We start from the raw sequence: 24,436 nt of genomic DNA, 5'->3' as shown, positions 1-24,436 counted from the left end.
CTTCCTCAACACAGTACCAGAGGCAACCTCACTGGATGTAGTATCTACAGTCATAAACACACTTTAAATGACTAATGACCTGAAAAATAAAAGAAACTAAACCACACAAATTACATTTTTCCTCACATGGAGGAACTGCAAGTAAAACATACCTCACATTTTCAGTCGCAATAAATTTAACATATTAGCCTGAAAACTCAAAATTATAAAAATGAAAGTTGCAGAAACAAACACTTTTCCCCAGATTTAAAAATTGCTTTGCCATCCTTGTCAAAAGCGGAAGGATTAGAGTTAAAATGCTTGGCAGCAGCTGGAATAACTAAAGCTATAACTGCTAGGTCATGTTTGGGAAGAGTGTATAAAAACTTAAAAAAGATTCAGTAACATTACACATAACATCAGAAAAATTGCAGGCAGTGACACACACTTTCTCCAGAACTGACAGAACTGGGGAAATTGATAAAGGTTCTGGAAATTACAGCTGATAATATTTTGTGGGGGACTGAGAAACCTCAGTGTTCTCCCACTGAATATACTTCCACATTCTGGAAATAGTCTCGGAGAAAGAGAATCACTGATAGGGAGATCCAGGCAGAATGCTCTCCCCTGAGTCTGAATCAGAATACTGAGGGGAAAAAAACTACATCTGTTCCAACATACTCTCTGGATTTAATTTTTTAAATTTCTTCAGGAAAACAGAAATATTTTTTCTTTTACCAGAAATTACCTGATAAGATAGGTCAATAGCCTGTACAAAACCCTGAGCCGGATATGATAAACTACTCCTGGCCAGGGACAGTTTAAGTTTAGTTTTCTGTTTCTTTTTGACAGGAAAATTAAGATGAACACATTTTTAATGGCAGCAATAGTTTCTTCCAGGATGAGAAAAACATTCTGGTTAAGCGAGGATACTTTCCCTTTCTCTTTTTGCAACACCAACAAAAGTGGTTCTCCCTTCCCACCAAGGGGAGCCCAGTAGCTGCTAGGGACATTGCTAACCCCCAGTGCATAGTAGCTGCATTTACCACACATATGGATCTTTGGAAAAAGGAGAGTGGTCTGAGGAACTGGCTTGACCACAGCAGAGTTTCTCACCTGCATCTCAGGGAAATTACCAGCTTGCTGTGCTGGCAAATACCTTTATTGAATTTTCACTTAAAACACAGGCAAATATATATTTATATAAAAGAAAACAAAACATGTGAGTAACTTCTACCAGCTAAGAACTGAGTAATGATCTTTGAGATATAACAAAATATCTATTGACAATTACTCAGATAAAAGTGTGTTGCCTGAGCAGCACTAAACACTCCAAAATATTGTTTCTTTGTGGTCAAAACCACCACACCTCCAGTGCACTGGTGTATTATAATCACTTTGCTGCTTCACAACAAAATAAGAAAAGACCTGGTTTCCTGATAGGATAACTTTGCACAGAAATGTTCCTGCTACAATAAAACAGTTAAAATTGCCACCAATCACCCTCATAGGACCCATCATTGTCAAAGATTAAGCAATTAAATGGGCTTGACCTACAGAACTACTTAGGATACTCAGAACTAACTTACAGCACACAAACTCATTCATTATCCAAAATATGCCCTGCACTACAAAACTTATTCCTGCCCTACTTTCCAGCAAGGAACCTCCATTCTAGTAACAAACTCTTATTACTTACAAATGAGTCAAATATTGTTGCACAAGACTTGCTCTATTCCTAATATGTTGCTAAACTCTGGAATAGTATCACCCCACACACACACACACACACACACACACACACACACACACACACACACACACACACACACACACACACACACACACACAAAAACTCTTTGACAAACTCAGTAGTTTTAAACAACATCTTCACCAGTCCTGGTCCTGCCCATGCTCATTACCAGGTAGAGACTTTGTGCTCACAGTATGATACTCTCCAAATATTCTCTTAAGTTGCATGTGGCCTTTCTCTTTAGTAACTTCCACCTTTTGAAAATCTTAGAATGTATAAATATAACTACTGTTTGTGTGTAAACGTAAATAGAAATGTAACTACTCTGTGTTTAACTGGAACTTAGCATAATGCAATGCAAGCAAATGGAGCTTTTATCTCCGGGGGTCCGCTGAAAATAGATTTTACCCAGTTGGACTTTCCCAGTAAACAAAGACAAATAAAATAAATTAATAAATGTATTTGTTGAGTAATAAGTTCTACCTCTTAGGTGGTCAGCATGTGCACTATACATTGCCTCTTGGCCAGGTGAGGGCATATTGTGCACACCTATGTCTACCTACACCCACAGCAGCTGGTGATTCCCCTTCTGACTATTCACCTGTGTGTGTCTATGGTGAACTTGCCAGTGATGGTGGAATGTTTGCACCTAGCCCTTGGTGCTCTTGTTGCAGCTGTTATCACAGGATGATATTGTGTAGGATAGCACAGACTGTGATCATTTTGGCAAAACTACTGGGATTATACTGCAGAGCACCTCTTGATGTATCTAGTCATCAAAATCAAGACTTCAGCAGTGCAAACACATGATCTATGATATTTCTTGTTTGACCGTGTCTCTTATTATTGCATTCCTCCATGGACGTGTGTGCATTTCAGATGGGTGTCATCAGCCATGGTTTGAGTGCATGCACTGCATTCCCCAGTAAATGGCCTTGTGATGCAGCATCCCTGGAAAATCTCTGGTAGAGCTGGGAGTTGTGCCAGACATGGGAGTCATGTAACTGCTGAGGTTGCTAGCACACACATTCAGGATGATTCCCTTAGCATTACACACAACTGTAAAAGTATCTACGAGCACTGCACTTATGAGAAAAAAATACAGGCAGTCAGAAGAACATGAAAGATAAATGATAAACAAAAGCAAGGCATCCCAGGTCGGTACAGTTTATTGCTCATGTATCTGACGAAGGTAACAGACGAAGACAGGATTTTTATGCAGTCTTGACAGATGCAGTGCTGCCTCTTTAGATATACATTGTGCCCTAATTTGGTCATGCATTTTATTTTAAAAATACTATTAGAACAGGTTTTCCTTTTTTGGTGACAAGTACAGATGTAAGCATTTCTTACTTCAGCTTGCTTTGTCATCATATGTTCTCACTTCTTAATTGTCTAACATTTCTAATTAGAAAGACTATTATTGTTACAGCTGCAGTTAATATTTACATTATTACTACTGTTGAATGATTCAGAATTAAGGAACATTTGCAACTTACAAAGTAATACAAAAGCTTAATAAAAACTTCATATAAAGTCTGCAGCATTTATATGCAAGGCACAGCATCTGCTCCTGTCATTCATTCTATAGACAACGTATAAAATATAATAATATACATTTTCTTATTCTTTGATGTTTATAGGACATATGTACACTTTTCAGAACATGTATTTTACATTCTTTTTATTCTTTACACATATTGTTTAGGAATGTTTTGATAGAAATGGAAAATTACTGATTAATACATGTTTATGTATATTTATGAAACTTCTAATAGATGAGCCACTCACTGCTGTTACAATACATCAGTGTGTGTCAGTGTGTGACCCTTGTTCCAGGCTGCTGTGACCTTTCCAGGTTATTTCTATTCTAGAGAGATGAGCTGGCAATTTTAAAAAACACTGTGAAGTTATATAATTGGTTTGCATCTGTCATCTGACATTTGATTATTAGAGGAATTATTTTCAGTATACATATTTATTCATATTGATAATTATGCCTTGATAAATAGAGGAATTATTCATAAGCACTATCTTATCTTGGCCGATTCCTTTTTAGCCAGGCATTGTATTTCCATGAAGCTTTGCATTATTTTATGTCACTGGCATTCACATAAATGATTACTCACACATGCTGCACAAGGAAAATTTCCATAGGCTGGTGTCTCAAAATTATTTTAAATCCCAATACTATAACAACAACCCAGCAGTTAATGGAGTGGAGCTCTTTTCTGTCACTGTAGCCCCTTCCTTTTTTCCCAGGTGGTACTTAGATGTTAAAGTGTGTGCAAAACGTCAGGAAAAGGTGATATGGGTTAGAAATCCAATGCAGTTCTAGCTCTGTCTTCAGAGGTACAGGGAAAATATATATAGTCACTGGCATATTGTAGCATAGCATTCAGAAATTGATGGAGGATCCTGGATGCTGATGCCTGTGGCACCCTCTGCATGTCTTCTGTTGGGCTTTGAAAGGTTCCTGTAGTGAATATTCTAAGTGCTACACATACATTGGTCTCCACAAGTATTGGTTCCTCTCAGTGTGCTCTTGCTATCAGTTGTGGATGACAGAGGTTGCAGAGTTCCTGGAATGTGTCCCTACCCACCCTGTAGTGCTCTACTATTTCCACCTTATGCAGACCATGAAAAGTTAAACTAGGTCTAAACCCCCTGCTTCTCCTTTCCCAAGGTCTATCATCAGCAGCAGCAGTAGCAGCATAGACTTGAGCCTGTTGCACATACACATACAGAAGAGCAGCAGCAGCCCCTTACATTCTTTCTGTCTAGTGTAGTTTCCATGGCTGTATTTCAATATGTTTTGGAGTGCAAGGCAAAAGGCTACACTAAGTTTACATGATTGCTTTATTGGATGATTAGCATAAAATTCAGTGGCTTACGCTGCAGTTTGTATGTCACGATGTTTAAAATGTTTCTGTGGCTCTACATTTTGTGCAGAGTTGCTTACCTATTACAAATCAGCACACTATCATGTGTGAACACTATTTTAGTGAGCCATGTAGGGTTTATTGAATCCAGCCCATTTATTTAAGAATTCATAGCATTTTTGCATAGTATTATACCTAAATTATTTCTACATGACTTAGGATTCTTAACAGTTGATATTATTGATTCTTCACAGTAATACGTCGAGACCTAAGTTTAACTTGGCTCAGTGAAGCTTTATTATGTGTGAAAAGTTTAACAAGCAGAGATATTAAGTTGATTACATGATTACATTATTTATGATATTGGTTTTAATAAATTATTTTAGTTAATTTGAGGGTGAATCCTCATGTGCAAAGTGTGTCCCCACTTTTTTACAATATCATTTGTTGTGGGATAAAGAGTATGTCTTTGTTGTGGATATGACATGTATTGGAAACATAATACACATTTTTGGATGACATATGCATTTTTGGAAGGGGCCTGTTGAGCAAATGATGAGTTTATTACACATGTTAATTCATCAACTGATTTTTTTTTAATTTGCCTTTCATGTGAATTATTCAAATGTAAATTATTTGAATTCCACATGACACAAGGATAATGAGCTTTTACAATCTAATAGTTCCTTCATATATTGCAATAGCTATCATCTTTACGACCAGAAAAGAAGCCTTATTAAGGAAAAGATTGTAAGACTGTCTCATATGGTTATGGACAAAAAAATTATTTTTAAATTAAATTTAACTTGAAAAAAATGTTTTTAGAAAGAACATACCCAAATTCTATCCTCAATGAATTACATAATTATATAGATTCAAAACACAATAATGGTATTATTACTCTGATTTTGGGAGTAGCAGTAAATGATATTGTTATTACTGACTGTAATAGGTGTGACTTTTCAAGAAATATGGCATTATTCTTTAGGAATGACTGTAATATGGTTACTGCCATTATTAGGAAAACATGACCTTTATTACTGGTAGATTTATTTATTTATTTATTTACTGACATTTGTTAACCGGGTTAGTCCATTTGTGCAAGAAAGCCCTTTTTCAGTTGAGACCCGAGGAGAAAAACTCCAAAATTATACAATAAGAAAGTAAAACGTATACAAGTACAAAATACAAACAGCAGAGCTTAACTCATTACATCTGATTGACACCTCTAGGTGCATCTACAGTCAACTCCCACTGATACCTCCAGGTGCCAAACACCACCCATCCACACTTGCACAACAATCCCAAAACCATGCCACATACAAGGTCCCAAAAAGATTTCTTCTCAAAGCTCATATAATGACAAACTCAACTGCACTCCCATGTGAGTGGATACATATAAGTTAATAGTAACAATGATACATAATCAACAGTTAAATCAATTATAGTAGCATTAGTATGAAGAAAGATTAAGAGGAGTGGGAAATTTTTAGTCGGGGTAGATACTTTTATAAAAATTAGGATGGCACATTCCCCATCTTTTATGTTTAAATGTTGGGCTAATTTAAAAAAATGAGGCATATGAGAAAGACGTATATGCCTCCCATAATAGGATGAGTGCATTTAAAAGCCAGTCCTGTCATATATGTAAGTATATACAATTACAAATTTATAGCTAAAGGTTATTATAATTGTTTGTAAAGACTGTAGTATATGCTGCACTATGTCAGACATGCACAAGTTTGTATATAGGAAAGGCAAAAAGGACCGTTCAGGAGTGTATCAGAACATTTATATAACTTTTGAGTAGTTTGTTCCAAAAATGGATTGTTCAAATTTTCAGTTGTTTGTGCTGGTCTTAAGGAGTTTTTTTTTTTTTTTTTTTAATTTATGGTTTTAGAAAAGGTTGATATAGATACCCTAGAGGTGGCCATTGGGGTGAGAAACTTGTGTATGCTGAGTTGTTATGGTAAATGAAAACCGAAACTACTGCCAAACCAGGAATAAATGAAAGTGTTTCATTTGCTAGTTTATTTAAACTATGTGCAGCTAAGCTGTGATTTACATTCACTATATTTCACTGGTATAGACAAAAGTGCTCAGTTTTCAGTTTTGAACTGAAACTACTACTTAATCCCGCAAAAACCAAGTTGCTGCTATTTTTCCCCTCAGCAGCCACTCCCCTAGGTAATGAACCTCTATCTCCTAACAATTTCTCATTCCATGTAAAATCCACCAACGGGACCATCATAGAGCCTGTTCCCAACACTAAACTATTAGGAGTAACTATTGACCACAGACTGAAATTTGACACTCACATTAGCAATACCATCAGGACAGTTAATAAAAACTCGGTTCAATGTATAATTTTCTGACCCTCATGCCAAACTAACCATTGCTCGAACTCATCTTCTCTACCCTCATGTACACCTATCCTATCTTTCCTCAATACCTATAATCACATAGCTAGATTTATAACTGGAACTCCCTAATCACTGCCTTAACCTAAGCAAACTTGGCTGGCTTGAACTGCCCAATCTTCTCAAATTCACCCAACTCACGGAAGTATTTAAAATAATTAACCAACCTGACAGAGTCCCTGCTCTGAGCAAAGTATTTCCACCCTACTCAAACCTTAATTGCCTCCGCTCAGCAAATAGTGTTCAAATAAAAAACATCATATCTAAGAACTCTGGCGGTGATGCCATCTATGCCAACTCCATAGGGAAAACCTGGAATTCACTTCCAAACAATTTAAGAAGTATAACCTCACTTAACTTATTTAAAATTAACCTCAGCCAATTCCTGAAATCACACTGGTTATGTCCTTGCCCTAAACCAGACTAAAACCACTTCACTAGACTCATCACTCCCTGGTAGACTAGTATCTCCTCCTCTAGCTTGAATAGTGAATTACTCACGTGGTGTTTGATGTACTCATTTATACCTATGTTAAAAGTATAAAATTTTTTCTATGTATGTTCATTTTTTTCTCTGTCTGTTTTCATTCTCTTAGCATATTATGTTGGAGCTTTTCTCAAATGTAAAATAAAATAAAATAAAAATAAAAAATAAATAAATAAATAAAAGCCCTCTGGTTGTATACCCATGAAACTGTGTTGTAGCATGTTTTAGGTTCATGGTTCGCTGCTTTTTGACCTTTTTTGAATACTAGTTTTGACCTTGTTCAACATTTTTGAGCAATGCAGTTGAGAGGTATTTTTGCTTGGTCCTTGTAAAATGTCTGGCTTTCTAGCAAATTTTTGTGTTGTAGATTGCAGTTATTATATAATAATAGACATGTGAGTTTCAGGCTTTGTATCCAATGCAAATATATTATTCTTGTGGTCTTCTAAGTGCATAAAAGAAACATTTAAAATATTTTCCTCATTTTCAGGTTTTTGATTATTGAGCTAAAATGTTGAGAGGACAAAGGGGGTTGCAATGGGTTCCACTGTATTGTTCTGACAGTATTAAACTGAGCTACGTTTCTCTTCTATTATTTATGAATGTGTTCATTCACTTGATCTCATGCAGATATCTGAGGTGTATAGTTGTACAAGTGGCTGTAAATGATGTGTGTGTGTATGTGTGTGTGTGTGTGTGTGTGTGTGTGTGTGTGTGTGTGTGTGTGTGTGTGTGTGTGTGTGTGTGTGTGTGTAAATATTTGGTTTCTACTACCAATAATAGCTATGGTGTAAAGGAAGCAATCCATTGTAGTAAAATGAAGCATCATCATATGATTTCTATGATCATTGTAAAAGTTAAAAAGAAAATAGTATGCACAGTGACATGTCTGAATAGTGTTTTATAATAATTGCAGACAGTCAGCCAACAGGGATATTTGTATTGCTTCAAGGTGGTACCCTGTCCATCTCCCTCCTAGGGTCCCATTTACCAATGTGTGCATACTGAATATTTTGCACAAATGTTAAACACTTAATGCAAGGGGCTACAAAAGAGACTGTAACTGCACATAGTAGGCTAATGAAGGTGTTAGATTTACTTTAACAATTAAAAAGGCGTTTCCTATTTGAGGTGCATGTTCTTGTAATGATTTTTCATTTTGAGTTTGCAGTTATCTCTGCAGGTTATCATGTTAAAATTTCATGGATGTCAATTAACTGGAGCACAGGATCCTAAGCAGCAGAACTATAAGGAATCACTGCTGGTATGTTTTCTTTGTGTGTACCAGCAGTAGACATAAGGTTGGAGAAGTGGGTAGATGTGGAAGGTATGAAAAAACAAAAAACACTCACATTTTACTTTTTTCACCCTTTTGCGTTTCAGGCATTAGGTTTTAGTATTTCTGATGACATAAGTTTTACCTCTCTATGTTTCATAGCAGAACCTTAGAAACCAAAACTATGCAAAAGGCACTGAGAAGGGACATCACAAATACACTATTGCTATTTAGCAAGTTCAGAATTGGAGGACATGTCTTTAAAGAACAAAACACAACAATGTAATATATATATATATATATATATATATATATATATATATATATATATATATTATATATACTCAGCAGGATTAATAAAAAATATTAGAACCATATTTAGGCATGAATAACACATAAAATAAGCAAATTATGTAAAAATCGCCTTAGAACCAGCAAAATCATATCAGTTATATAACAATATGGTACCTTAAAGATAGATAATATGCACACAAATAATGGTTACAGGGGAGTTTGTAAAGTGATACAATAGAGTAACATATACTAAACAAATTATAAGAATACTGCAGAACATAATGGTACTTTTCCAAAATAAAGAAAAAAGCATAAAAATATATAAGAAGTCAACATAGTCAATTAAAGATAAGTCAGTATAACAAACAATAAGATGCCAGTACTAGGACACCTAAAATGTAGGAAGAGTGTGTAGACTGGATAAGTACATACTGTTTTGTTCTTTGGTTATCTGTTTATAGTGCTACTGCTTTATTTTTGCTTTATTTGTTGATTTTGCTTTAAATGATTCTAAAGGTCCCTCATACTTGAAATTGCCTTAAGTTGTTTCATTGTAGCATTTCACTCGCAAGTTGTCTTTCTTTGCATTATTACATCAGGAGGGTAGCCATGCCCTGTAGAGGCACAAATGCCCAGAAAGTAAACTTTCAACCAAGTTCAATAAAGCCTACATGGTAGTGCACCATTTTGGATTCAGTAAACAGCACGCACCACCGTGCAAACAAGGTAAATACAGTGGCATGCAAATTATAGCATAAGCAACTGAACTGTATACTACTCAACTAATCCAGGATGGAGGAGCTATTCATCAAGCTATAAAGCAGCCATGTAGACTCAGTGTTGTTTCTTAATGTGAATTCCAAAACTTATTGGAATACAGCCACAGAAAGAAGTCTCCACAGGGGCTGCTATTGCTTTAATTCATGTGCATGTGCAACAGGATAAAGTCTAAGCTACTGCTGCTGCTGCTGCTAATAGACCAAGGCCAAGAAGGAGTAGAGTTTTCAGATCCTAGGTAACTTATCACAGGCTACATGATGTGGAAATTGTAGAGTGCTAGAGGGTGGATAGAGACACACTACAGGAACTCTGCAGGGCAAACCAAGTGGAATCAATCTCAGTGGAGATAAAAGTATGTGTAGCACTTAAAATCTTAGCTACAGGCAACCGTCAGACACAAACAGGGGACATGCTGAGGGTGTAATGGTCATCAGAATCCAGGATCCTCCATCAGTTCTGGAATGCTATGCACCACCATGGGAGTAACCACATATATTTTCCCTATACTCCTGAGCATAGGACCAGAAACATGCAGGAGTTCTACCATGTAGCACACTACCCTGAAGTACTGTGTGCCATAGATTGCACAAATATAGAAATTAAGGCACCACCTGGAGAAGGGGAAATGCTCTACATAAATAGAAAGAGCTTCCACTCATATAACTACCAATTTGTGTGTAATGCCAAAGGAATCAACTTGAATGTGTATGCTGGCAACAGTGGCAGTTACCATGACTTGCATAGTGGCATTGCATGACAGTTAACACAGAAAACTTAAGAATGATTAGTAAATTAGGGAGTGTCATGTAGTTAGTTTTGTTATAGCAGGTGTAAGTGTAGGCTTGGAATACAGATGGCCCTGGGTTCTAGTACAGGTTGTGCAACCTTTTTTTGATATTGTTATGACAGTGCATGTATAGCAATGAAATGGAAAACAGACTTGTTATTTCAACATTTTTGTGACAACAGGCGTAAGTGTAGGATTGACATATGCACAGTCCTGAGTCCTAATACAGGATACTATATGTGCTTCTACTGTTGTTCCACATCCCATATATCCACTCTCATTTATAACACTTTAGATAGTGGAGCAGATATGAATTATGTGTGAGGGGTGAGATAACACTATTGTGTTTTAAGATGTATGACTGAAGGTTTACTGTGTGCTATAGTTCTGTAAGAATTATTCTGCTATCTGGACGTATGTAGCCTTCACAATTACCTACAACCCACATACACTGGATCTATATCCAATAACCTTCCCAAGTCACATACATACATGTGTAACAGCTCTTACTGTCACCTATATTTATGTATGATTTCTGACTATGACTGAATAGCACTTTATCTGTGAAAAAGTTGGAAAATCAATGCTGTGGAAACATGTTTTGTCCCTTATGCCAAGGTTAAAAATCAATTTTCTCAGTGTATAAAGGTAAGAACAAATGTGTCAGGTCATTTCATTTATGCCCCCAGTGCATGTCTGCATACTTAACTCACCTAACGGTTACTTTTCAATTTCCAATACATATTTCCAGTCTACATCAGTAAACACCCCTCAAACTAAGGCCAAGTGTCAGATTAACCTTCCAATTGCAAATATTTAATTCTGCCCTGCTTCGTACTGCTGCTTTCCACTTAATATCATGGAAATGCATTGCTTGGGTTTGTACACTACCAGTAAACACTATAACTGGAACTGGTGGGAAAGCATCAGTCTTCATTGCTGTAGTTCAGCTGGTAGACATAGCTGGCATTAGATGGGAAGGTGCCAGGCTTAGGGCACAGAGGTAGGGTGTCCAGGAGTCCAGGATATTTATTGGACTCCTTTTAAAGCACCAAGCACCACAGCCAAAGGCTTCTAAAGGGGGGACTATTACAGCTCTCAGTACAAGTCTGAGGCATGAAATAGTTTGACCCAGGCTGTTTCTAGTGCCACTGGTATCTCACACACTGGAGAGCAAGGTAGGCATCATTTTAATGACCTACTCAGGAGGAAAAGAGATACTCTTAACTGTTGGTTGGAGGAATTTGAGATTGTGGACATCCCACAACCGTGTTAGTGTGAAATTAAGAGAGTACTTGTAGGACTTAGAAAGCTAAGCATAAGCAAGACTGCTATGCATAATGCTCTTCAGTTCTTTTCTATTCTTTCCCCAACTGCCACTGAGTGTGAATTCAATCAGCAAGCTCATGTTTGTTATTAAATTGGAGTGATTGAGGGAAGCAAGTGGTACGTATGTAGCAGAAGAGAAGTGTTATTGCAGCATTAAAACTAAAGATAGCTTTGTATTTTATAGAGTTGTATCAAAGTGAGCATGCATATCTCAGATGTAAAAGCAAGTATGTATACATTAGTCTGTAGCATAAACCAGTTATTAAGAGTCCAACATTAGACTGTAGTCAGAGATTGTGGGTTGAAATACCACAATTCACAACTATGCAATACTGTTATTTCTTCAATAATATTTACATTAAATTAAAAACTCTACACCAGTGGCACAAATGCCCTGCGATAAACTGTAATGTGTATAACTGGAGCATGCATTTGTGCAATATATGCACATTTCAAGGATTACTTTCAGCTATATGCAGTATAGTGTGCATCTGTCAAGATGTATACTTAAATGTAATACTTCAGATTAGAAGCCTTACATTGTTGTTTCCTGAAAAAAAAAAAATTTTGAGTTGTATAATTACATCACATATAATGATGCTAATTTTATCTATCTTTTGTCTCACCCCAGCCCTTATCTCTCTTTTTTCATTTAATATTGTGTGTCATCAAAATGTCTCCATGTCATCCATGTGTACCATATCACTAAATGCTACAATGGTACAGTGAGGTAGACCATCCCTAATTAATCAGCCTGCCCCTGCTCCACTAGCTCCAGCACCGATGCCCAGCATATCTGGGAAACAACAATTCTGAATGGCTTGCTGAAGTCGTAGATGAAGTTCATTTGTTACAATCAGATAAGGTGAGACCAATCTTGCAGAAACACAAGCCTGAAAGCCAACTAGTCAGTACTGACAGATACACCTCCACACAGAGCCCTTTGATTTGTTACTGGGGTGCATTTCCACTCCTCATCAGGATAAACACGCAACTGATCAAAGACATTTTCAAGGAGAACTGGAAAATAATTTTAGGAAATGGTGATCTGGCTATAATGCTAGGAGACAGCCTTGATTTTGCATACAAAAAAGTAGCCAATATTAAATCCATTTCAGAAAGATAGTCTGAAGTAAACTCTGGAAGACAAGTAACACCAGAAACTTACAAATGTGTCAGATGCAAACAATGCTGCTTCATTTGCAACACCTCTAATGTTTTTGTAAATCTTTGAAACTAGAACTTGGTCAATAACAGGTACAATTGCAATTTCAAAGGTGTTGTATATTTTACTTTGTGTGATCCCTCCTGTAGCTCCTACCCTGATAAGACTGTAAGAAGATTGTCAGACAATATTTATGAACACACTTTAGCTATTAAAAAGAGTGATAAAAGTGATACAAAGCATTCCTTACAATGTGCTGACTTTATGAAATTTCAGTTCTTTGTGCTAGAAGCAGTAGACATGAATATTTTTTTTTCAGGAAACAACAATGTAAGGCTGGAATGCCGAAAGTACCAGTTTCAGATTAGATTAAGATTGGACAGACATCCGGGCTTAAATGAGACAATTAACATGAAGTGCTTTTTACTAGCACAGAAGCTATAAACACGTCTTTTGCTTAAACTGTTATTAAGATTTTAATTAAGCTTCACTATGTCATTGTTTTTTTTGTTTCACACTGTATCTTTAAAATTTATCTTTGAGTTCTTGTGTGATGGTGATCAGGCATTTGTTAGCATGTGACTTTTCAGTCACCATTTTGAAACTGTGGCTTAATGTTTAACAGTTAGATTCTGATGATGTTTTGAGTGTTTCTTAAAAGAATGAAAGCGCTTAATCTTAATATTGTTTCTGTGACTCTTTTCCTGCAGCTTTGTGGAAGCTTTTGTCATTTGGTTGCTCTAATTTGTTCTATGCCACTGTGGTTGTTTCATTTACTTTCTGTTATGGTAGCTAGCAATGTCTTTGTTTATAAGTTCCATGATAATACGCTCCATGGCCTTGCAGATAAGGCTCATCAGACTGATTGGACGGTAGTTTCCGGGATGCAAGGTGGATCCCCCCTTGTGGAGTGGGATAACTGTAACTCTGCGCCACTCATTGGGCATGAAACCTGAGGTGAGGCTATGATTAAACATGACACTTAGGTGAGGTGCCAGTTTATATTGTAGTTCATGTAGTACACAGCCCAGGATGTCATCTGGTCCCATGGATGCTGTATTCTTAGCTTTGGAGAGTGTGTTTTTTACCATGTGGCCATTATTACCGGAATTTGGCAATTTTCCAGTATTGAGATGGGCCATTTAGGGGGTGAGAGAGGGGTAAAGTTGGCACTGAATCGATCTGCCAGGATATTGGCAATATCCTTGGGATCAGTATATATAATGCCATTCTGTTTTAGCTCAGAGCAGATCTGAGCATTGCCATTTAGATTCTTGACATAGTTATAGAATCCCTTGTGGTTGTCTTTGGAATCTTTGGCAATTTTATTTTCATAACTAGCTTTGGAGGATTTTATGAGAGATCTCAGTTTCTTACTGAGGCTGGTATGGGAGTTTTTTGCATCCTGGAATTTTCCTCTTTTCTGCAACAGTTTCTTCCTTTTGTTGTAAAGTTTGTTTATGGTAGGGGACCACCAGATTGGCTTCCTTTTTTTGGATGAGAGCATCTTGGTTCTATATGGGATGGCACGATTCATGCATGAGTGGATGTGCTCGTACAGTGCCTTAGTGTAGGATTCAGCAGTTGAACTTTCAGTTCCCGTCTGCATGGGTGTCACGAAGTTTGTCACTTCTGACTTGAGTAGCATGAAGTTGGCTTTGGAGAAGTTTTTTATGGAGGTTTCCTTACTGGGGGGTGGGTCTGGGATGTGGATGTTAAGGGTAATTAGCTTACAGTCAGACCTGACTAACGAGGGGGTGACCATAGGTGTGGAGCATCGATTTTCCATGTTGGTAATGACCAGGTCTAGGATATTGGAGCCCCTGATGGGACTATGGATTAGTTGATCCAGGGCATTGGAATTTAAGAATTCCAAGAACCGTTGGGCAAAGATGTTGGTACATGAGTAGTTTTCCCAGTTAATGGCAAGATAGTTAAAATCACCCAGTACTAGGGTGTTTGGTTCTATCTTAATATTTTCCAGTATGTTTAGAAAGGTGTAGTTGGAATCTTAGGGTATGTTGGGGGATCTGTAGCAAGCATGCAAGTTAACATGGCTGTCTACTACATCCCCTAACCTACCTGTCAAGATGGGTGTACCGCAAGGATCTATCCTTGTCCCATTACTATTTCATATTTTTACCAGCCAATTGTTTACTTCTCTCATGCAATATGAGATGACTCCACTGTCAACACCATAGCAGACTCCCTGTCAGACTTCAACACTCTCATACAAAAATTCTTCTTATCAATATTAAACTGGCTCACCAAGAATCTAAAAAAAAAAATAAAAAGATGAGTCTCAGTTGAAGCTTCTGGAGGTTGATCTACATTTCTCCAACAACATCAAGAAAACCCACCAAAAAGTAGGACTTCTGTAGAGAAACCAAAAATGTCTCTCCACCAGATCAAAAATCTCCCTATAGCATGCATTCTGCCTTCCAAGCCTATTCTATAGCTCACAGATCCTCAGTAACCTTCAGACCACTCTCTTATAAAAATGAGAATCTCTGTACAACAAAACTGCATGATTCACTGCTGATCTCACTTACCACTCTCACCACTGCCTTGTCCTTAAAAGCATAAACTGGCAAGAATTTTCCAATCAACTGCTTCTCTCTCAGCTTCAAAACATACATTCTATACTGAACCAGCCCTCCTTCTGCCCTGACCTTGCCTCTCTTGTCTCTCTATATATCCTTCCAAGGTCTCTCCGAAGCTCTGTACAAAACCTCCTCCAGATTTACAAGCCCAAAAGCAAAACAGGGCAAAACCTATACAGCTACTCCCCTGCCTAATATTGGAATAAACTTCCTCTAGATATTAGGAATACTAATCACCCACAAAAATTCATGATTGCTACCAAAAACTTTCTAAACAGTACTTGGATCTGTCACGGGAATTACCCTGTAATTACTCTGCATGGCTGTTCCAACTGCACCTCTCACTATCTCCATCACCAACCCCCTTACTTTCTCTCATGACTACTCTATGGGTGCACTTCAATTTTTCTGCTACTACATCTCGAAGGAAACTTACAACTTACTCCAATCTAAGTTCAACTTAAGTGAACCTTGTATCTGCCATTCACATTCTTGTAAGGATATTCCTCATTCCTGTAACTGACCCACAATTACAGATGTTATATTGCTTGATTCAGTAGTTTAAGTTTCTGTATAATTTCTATATGTAAATAATGAGCATCACACTTTGCTTTTTAATTTTTATATCTTACTATATCATTATATTTACTACTGTATATGTTTATAATACTTGTGGAGCTTTTCTCCTCGGGGTTCCGCTGAAAAAGGGCTTTGACCCAGTTGGACTAACCCAGTCAAAAAAATATCAAATAAAAATAAATAAATAATAAATTGTGCATGCTTTACATTGAGCTGCATTTTACCTTCATGAAGGATGATGCCACAGTAGGAACAAAAGATGACTGACTTCAATAATTGGCTTAGTTTCTGATGTCTTTCCAGGGGGATTCAATATTTGTCAGCATGCAAAGCAATGGTTTGTAAGCTACATTGCTTTGCAAAGGATGTTCTGTACCTGTCATCCCTAGGTTTCTGAATATTGGCTAAAACTTTATCCACCCTCTGTGCCTTTTTTTAGCAATGCCAAATTGACAAATCTACCAACATAACAAATAAAACCAAAAGAAACTTAAAGGTGTTACTGTTCATTGCTAGGAGTCTAAACAAGAAACTTCATACCCTACAAGCTCTCCTAACTCTGTAGAATATAGACATCTGTTCCATTGAGACATGGCTGAAATCCACAGAATATACTCATGCAGTGCAATGTTTCAGTACCTTCCACACATTTTGGCTATTAGCTGCACAAACAGGGACAAAAGGTGGAGGAGTCTCAATCAAGCATCACTCTATCTAGGTTAAACAGTACAATGCCCTGGAATTTATCCATGTGCAACTCACCATAGACAAAATCTCATACCATATGCTAGCAAGCTATAGGCCACCTTCTATGTCCATAGACTCCCATACCTTGTACATACACCTACTGGAAACAATCACCATTAAACCAAATACCCTATTCCTGGGAAATTTTAACTGTGCATCTATAGACTGGGAAACATACACTGTGTCATACTCTCAGACACAATAATTTCTGGACTTTATTAACATAAATACCCTTAACCAGATACTGCGCACACCCACCAGAGGTTCAAACATATTTGTTGGTCCTGGTGCACAGCAATATGAAAGAGCTCTGCCACAAAACTGTCTCTGTTGAAACAAAAATCAGTTCAGTAAGCCCAGGAAATCCTGTAGCTGTTAGGAACTATTCCAAAGCAAACTACATTTATTATGCAACAGACTATCAAAATTCTATGTCCCTCCCAACCAAGAGTTCATAGGTTCATAGGTTCATAGACAGGTACTAGGCTATCGGCCCAAGGGCCTATGCAAGCCTAGCCAACAAGGTTCCCTGGCTTACGCCACCCAAGAAAGTTATTTTCCTGTGCCACTGATGAGCAGAGACACAGAAGTGATCCCCAGGGTGTATTTCCTATTTCCCATCCACTCATCAAGATTTTTCTTGAAGAGTGCTAATGAAGAACTTTGCTTGACATAGATGGGTAGCCTGTTCTGGAGTATGGGAAGTCTCTGGGATAGGAATCTATCCCTCCAGCATGTCCTGTTTATTGTGGTGACAAGGTTTAGGTCCCTAGAGCGTGTAGCTCGGAGGGATTGGGATTTCTTTAGGTGTAGCATGTCCAACAGCTCTGGGTTTGACATAGCTTTATATGTTAGGCAGAGATCACCTCTGAGTAGGCAATATGCTACGGAGTAAAGCTGGAGTTTTTTGAGGCGGTCAGTGTAGGGCATTTGTTTGAGTCCAGTAATCCTCTTTGTGAGGTACTTCTGTGGCCTTTCCAGCTGTTGCAGATGTCTTGTGAGGTACATTCCAAAAGGGGCGTTGTACTCTATAATGGGTCTATTGAGTGATGAGTAGAGGGTAACGATGATCTCTTTTTTCCTGGACGAGAACCCTTTATGATGAGGTGTGCCACGTAGAACGACTTCCTGACTACTGTGGTGATGTGACTATCAAAGGAGAGACTACTGTCCACCTGGGTCCCAAGGTCTCTTATCACGCATTCGGTGTTAAGTAGATTGCTGCCTATGTGGTAGTTCATGGGTACAGAGTTTTTACCAAAGGGGATGACACTGCACCTTCTGGCATTGAGCTTGAGGCCATGGCTCTGGCACCAGGCATCTGTCTCGGAGAGGCCCTTCTGCAGGATGTTCACATCATTTGGGGACTTGACTATGGCTCCCAGTTTGCAGTCATCTGTGCACTTCGTTAGCCAGAGGCCTTCTGTGTTAGCCTGTACGTCAGAGAAGTAGATACCAAACAGGAGCAGTCCCAGGACGGAACCCTGTGGTACTCCACTTATCACTGGTTTGAGGTCAGATTTGGAGTCTGCAACTTTTACAGTGTGGGTTCTGTCAGTGAGCCAGTTGGCAACCCATCTTGTGACATAGGGATTTATGCCTAGTTTATTGAGTTTAGCTATAATTCCAGAATGGAGGATGGTGTCAAAGGCCTTGGCGAGGTCAAAATAGGCTGTGTGAACCACTTTACCCTCATCTACGGCTTTGTTGACTGCCTCAAAGATGTTACTCAGGTTCAAGAGGCATCATCTGCCTTTCACAAACCCAAACTGGGTGGGATCTAGAGTTTGGAGGTTACCGATGTCTTTGTTTATGAGTTCCATGATGATACGTTCCATGGCCAGGCTCGTTAGGCTAATAGGTCTATAGTTCCAGGAATCAGTGGTGGCTCCCCTTTTGTGGAGTGGGATAACTGTTGCTGTGCACCATTCAGTGGGCACAAAGCCTGATGCAAGGCTATTATTGAACATGGTGCTTAAGTGGGGAGCCAGTTCATTCTGAAGTTCATATAAAACGCAGCCTGTGATGTTGTCCGGTCCCATGGATGTTGTGTTTTTGGCTTTAGAGAGTACAGCTTTCATCTGCATAGTTGTGATTACAGGGACTCTGCATTCTTTCTGTATAGATATGGGCCCTTTAGGGGGTGGGGGTGGGTAAAGTTAGCACTAAACCTATCTGCCAGGATGTTGGCAATATCAGTTGGTTCTGTAATTTTCATGCCTTTGTGCTGTAACTCAGAGCAGATCTGGGTGTTGCCATTGAGATTCTTGACATAGCTATAGAATGCTTTATGGTTGTCCTTGGAATTAGTGGCAATTCCAGAGGCCCTGTACAACCATGTAAATGGATGTATAGAGGCTGCTGTACCTACTAGAAATAAGCCCAAAAACAAACTCTAAAAACAAACCACACCAGTGGAATCCTAGCCTTAATAGGACATATAAAAAATAGAAAAAGTTATAACTAAAATCAGGAAAACCATCTCCCATAATGATAGGAAATTTTTAAATAAACTAAACAAGTAACTAAGATGACTAATTAAGTCCAACAAGGCCAATTACATGGTCTGCACCTGAACAGGTACAAGCATGCAAAATCTGAAGGTACCACACTTTTCGCCACCAAAACCAGACGAAACACGTCAATATTCCAAGGATATTCACACCACCAGGCTAGTTGGCCAACACAAATGTGTCTGAAATTCTAAACATACTGGAAAATATTAAGATAGAACCCAAACACCCTAATACTGGGTGATTTTAACTACCCTGCATTAACCATACCTATGGTCACCCCATCGTTGGTCAGTCAGGACCAAACCACCATAAAAAACTTCCAAAGCAAGCTTCTGCTACTCAAGATGCAGACAGGAACTGAAAGTTCAACTGCTGAATCCTCCACTAAGGTACTGTAACGAGCACATCCACTCATGCATGAATCGTGCCATCCCAAATAGAACCAAAATGCTCTCAAAAAAAAGGAAGCCAATCTGGTGGTCCCCTGCATAAACAAACTTTTACAACAAAAGGAAGAAACTTTTGCAGAAAAGAGGAAAATCCAGGATGCAAAAACTGGCAGATCGATTCAGTGCCAACCACCCCCCCCTCCTCACCCCCTAATTACAAGGTCAAGATCAGCCTTTCAGGCTTAAAGAAACCACAAGGCCTTTTATAGCTAGGTCTGAATCCTCAAAGGCAGCAACATCAGTGTACTGAACTGGTAATCAGTGGTGCCAGTTTCACTGAATACTGTGATATATAACGCATTTGCTAGATGACAAATTCAGCTCAAGAGTCTCCCCCACTATCCCCTGCTTTCCCCCATAAAATACCTACTTGTACAATAGCAGGGAGCAAGTCAGGGCAGCACTCACTAAGGCCAAAAACACAGCCTCAATGGGCCTTGTCAAATCCCAGGATGCCTCCTAAATAGCTTGAAACATGACCTATCTGGACCACTTGAGTCACTTTTCAGCTATAGCCTCAAAATAGGCTTTATACAATGAGAATGAAGGATTGCAATGGTTTTTCTACTTCACAAGGTTGGACCATCAACCACCCCCAGAAACGACATTTCTGTTAAGTTGACTAGTCTACTATGTAAAGCAATGGAATTAATTATCACAGAAATGATCAACAAAGACATAGGCAACCTTTGGACGCTGGACCTAACACAGTTAGGCTTTGTCAAGGAAAGCAATTTCCAAAAGAATCAGAGCCAGCACACAGTGTAGTTTAACCCTGTTTAATGCACAAAAAAGTATACCAGCATGGGTGAGGGGAAAATTATATCCCAACACCCAAACCAAACCAGTTTCTGTTTAATAGCCTTCTTCAGTGGAAGACAAGCAAAATACCACATTAGGATCAAATAATCCTTCTTATATAGCTATAGGCAGTTGCCACTAAACCTCCTATTGGTCATTTCATAGATATTCATTTAAGCCAGAAGGGAAAAGCCCCGTAGTTTAATTATCCATTACTTCTCCTTAACATTCAAAATACTATGCCAACCAACTTTGTCCCTACAATTCCCTATAATATGATCAATAACAGTAAATCTAAATACTGCAGTGTTATGTTTCCAAGTATGTTTGAAAAGGGGATTGGATTGCTTTTTATGTCTTATGTCACTCATATGCTCCCCAATTCTAAATTTGAGAGGTCTGGAAGTTTGCCCAATGAAAAACGCAAAACATGTACAAGTGAATATCTATAAACTGACCAATATATAAAAAATATTGTATTAACAAGAGATTTATTTGTGGATCTAAAGCGTGGTCTATTTGGCCACCTGTAAACTTTGTCCTTGTTTTTACGTTGGTAAAACTAACCACAAGTTCAAGGACAGGAGTTATGAGCACACTTACAGTATTAAAAATTTAAAAGTAGAGAATGCATTGGCCAAGCATATTCATGAACATTCCTAACATAATTTTAGCTTTAGAGTCATAGATCAGATAGAGCAGAATCCTAGGGGAGGACCATATAATTTCAAGTTAGAAGTATGTGAATTATTGTGGCAAATTAAATTAAATGCTTACAGCCCACCAGGCTTGAATGACGTGTTCACTAGCCGGTGTTTTAAAGTTAAGGAGCTTGCAAAGATAATCTTCTTCATTTTTGTATAAATAGAGGTAGTGAAAAGATGACTGTTTTTTGCTTGCTTTACATATTAGGATTAGTTCACTCTGCCCAATCTAGTTAGGTTATCTTGCCTTTATACCTTTTTATTATTTAAATGCTTTCTTATTACTTAAATACTGTTCATGTTTTAAACAATTTTATACACATTCTTATAGGTTTGTATACATGTCTTTCAAGTAATTCTAAGAACATTATTCACAATTGTATTATTGAATGTATACCTTTTAAGACTTAATTAATGCAGTCATATGATTTGATTCATTTGTATAAATGGTACTGTTTTTGAAAAGTTTTCTTTGTCTGAGGAAGTTTTGCTCATTGGAACAAGATGAAAGTGCTTACTTTACTGTTTCTGGGATAATTAAACCTGCTTCTTGTGGAATGTTATTGCTGCCAGTGGCCTTTATTTTTATTATTGAAGTGGTATCCTTTTCATTGGTTTGTTTTGTAGTTTTTTGTGTGACCGCATGGCAGCTGAGTTGAGTTCCACTCAAGAACCTTTATTTTTGCAAGAAAATTAACATTTGAAAGTCCCTGGATCGAATAACTTGGATATCCAGCAGTTAGTTAAGGTTGTTTCTACCTTAACTAAGAAAGTGGATCACCTAACAATGATGATGAACAATTTGTCCAAAAATACCCCCTCTATGGAATCCAACGGCCACCATGTAGTGCTTTGAAGCAGTGGAATTATATTTTTTTTTTTGGGCGCTGACCCCCGCGGGGGCTCTGTGTTGGTTTGATGCGCGAGGTAATGGTAACGGTAATGTGCAACAACCACATGTTCCTTTAACGCAGTTGAGAACCTAGAGTGAAATGAGGGTTAATAACCAAATGTCATCCACATGAACACTGTCTTTCCTGGTTTAAAGCATTGGCTAGACCAGCCTGTCGTTCTGACCGAAGTCAGCTCTTGTATGGGCAACAATCTGGTTGGTGATAACAACTGCAGTACTGTGGAGAATTTGAAAATTTTGGATAGTAAATCTTTCAAAGAAAAAAAAATTACAATTGGAGATAGCTTATTTTAAAGAATGCTTGCAATGGTGCCAAGTACCGAAGGGTCTGAGATCCTGGCACTTAGCAACAGGTTTAGTCAGTGACTCCTCATTTCATCATGATCTTATGTGTTTGTTTGACAAACAAGGACTCAAGCTAATCGAAATATTCATCAAACATTATTCTTTCATCATTGAGAAGTTGAATGAGGAAACTGACATCTTGGATGAATGTATTAAGAATGACATTGATTTTAACAGATATAAATATGAATACGAACATATTTTCATGAGCATTAATGGTCAAATTAATAAGTTAAAAGATACCAAAAACAAAACTAGAACAGGACAGTTCCGATTACTGTAAAGGAACTGCTTATCCAAAACCTATAGACAACCAGGCTTCTGATAGGCTGCATAGATTCAAGACGACAGTACTCAGAGGGCTTTAATTGGAATGATTGCTTAAGGAATAACAGCAGAAACAAAAACATTAATAAGAGCATCAATGCTAATGGCAACCAAGGATATAATGGCCCTGCCAATCAAAACAGTATCCCTTCTAACCGAGAGTCTAATTTTGACAACAATTACACACTTGATGAGCAATCTGAGACCCATCAATGGGAAGGGCCTGAGAGGGAATTGGTAAATGCAGAGGTAACTGTTGATCTGGCTAGAGACAACCTAGCTGTTTTTTATTATATGAATAGCGATGTTCATGCCAGTACTTATAAAATTCTGCTTAATAGTGATCGTGATTTTAAAATCTTTAATTATTCCAGCATGGATGTGGACACTGCTTTGGTGGACTTACTAGCTAAGGGTTTGACATTTGTCCCTGATCAAAGGGCAAGTATGGCAAGAACAATTGTTGATTTAAGACTATTCATTCATAAACTGAATCTAGAATTTATGTTTAGGAACCAACCTGTTGTGCAGAAAGAATGCAGAGTGTTAAGTGCTTTCAATCCACCATTACCCCCTATTCTACCACTCTTCAAGCATGTTTGTGAATTAGACTTAAGTGATGCATTAGACAATAGTAAATGTAAGTCCATGAATAAAGCATTGAATAAATTTCCAAAATATAAGGGTTGTGAAACCTGACAAAGGTCTTGTGTTCTTTGATGAGTATGATTACAAGGACTGCATGTTGAAATTACTTAACACTGATAATTATGATTTAGCCTCACTAAATGAAGTGAATCGAGCACAAAAGAAAATGAAGGTATTTCTTAATGACTTATTTATGGAATCTAGAATCTCTGTAGAATTATATAATTATTTGTCGAGTTGTACTCCTCTTGCACCAATGATTTTTGGAATCCAAAGGTCCATAAGGACCCAGGGGATCCACCCCTCTGACCTATTGTGAATGTGAGAAATTCCATTACCTACCCCATAGCAAAATACGTGGATACATTGTTGAAGAGATTTATTGAACAAGTTGACCATATTTGTAAAGATTCTTGGTCTTTTTTGAACAATATCAACAGTCTCAAATATAAAGATCATATTATATTCTTGACTATTGACGTAACAGACCTTTACACTGTTATACCTGCAGATATTGGTATCGAATGGGTAACTAGTTTCATGATGGAAAAGGGCAGCACATCAAGGAAAACTGAACTCTTGTAGGAACTATTAGACTTAATATTGAATAACAACTATTTAATGTTTGAAGGGCGACACTATTTGCAAAAGA

The sequence above is a fragment of the Protopterus annectens genome, chromosome 4.part0 (genome assembly GCF_019279795.1).
Source record: "Protopterus annectens isolate FY-2018-M chromosome 4.part0, PAN1.0, whole genome shotgun sequence".
Taxonomy (NCBI): Eukaryota; Metazoa; Chordata; order Ceratodontiformes; family Protopteridae; genus Protopterus; species Protopterus annectens.
Note: the sequence above shows the minus strand (reverse complement) of the source record.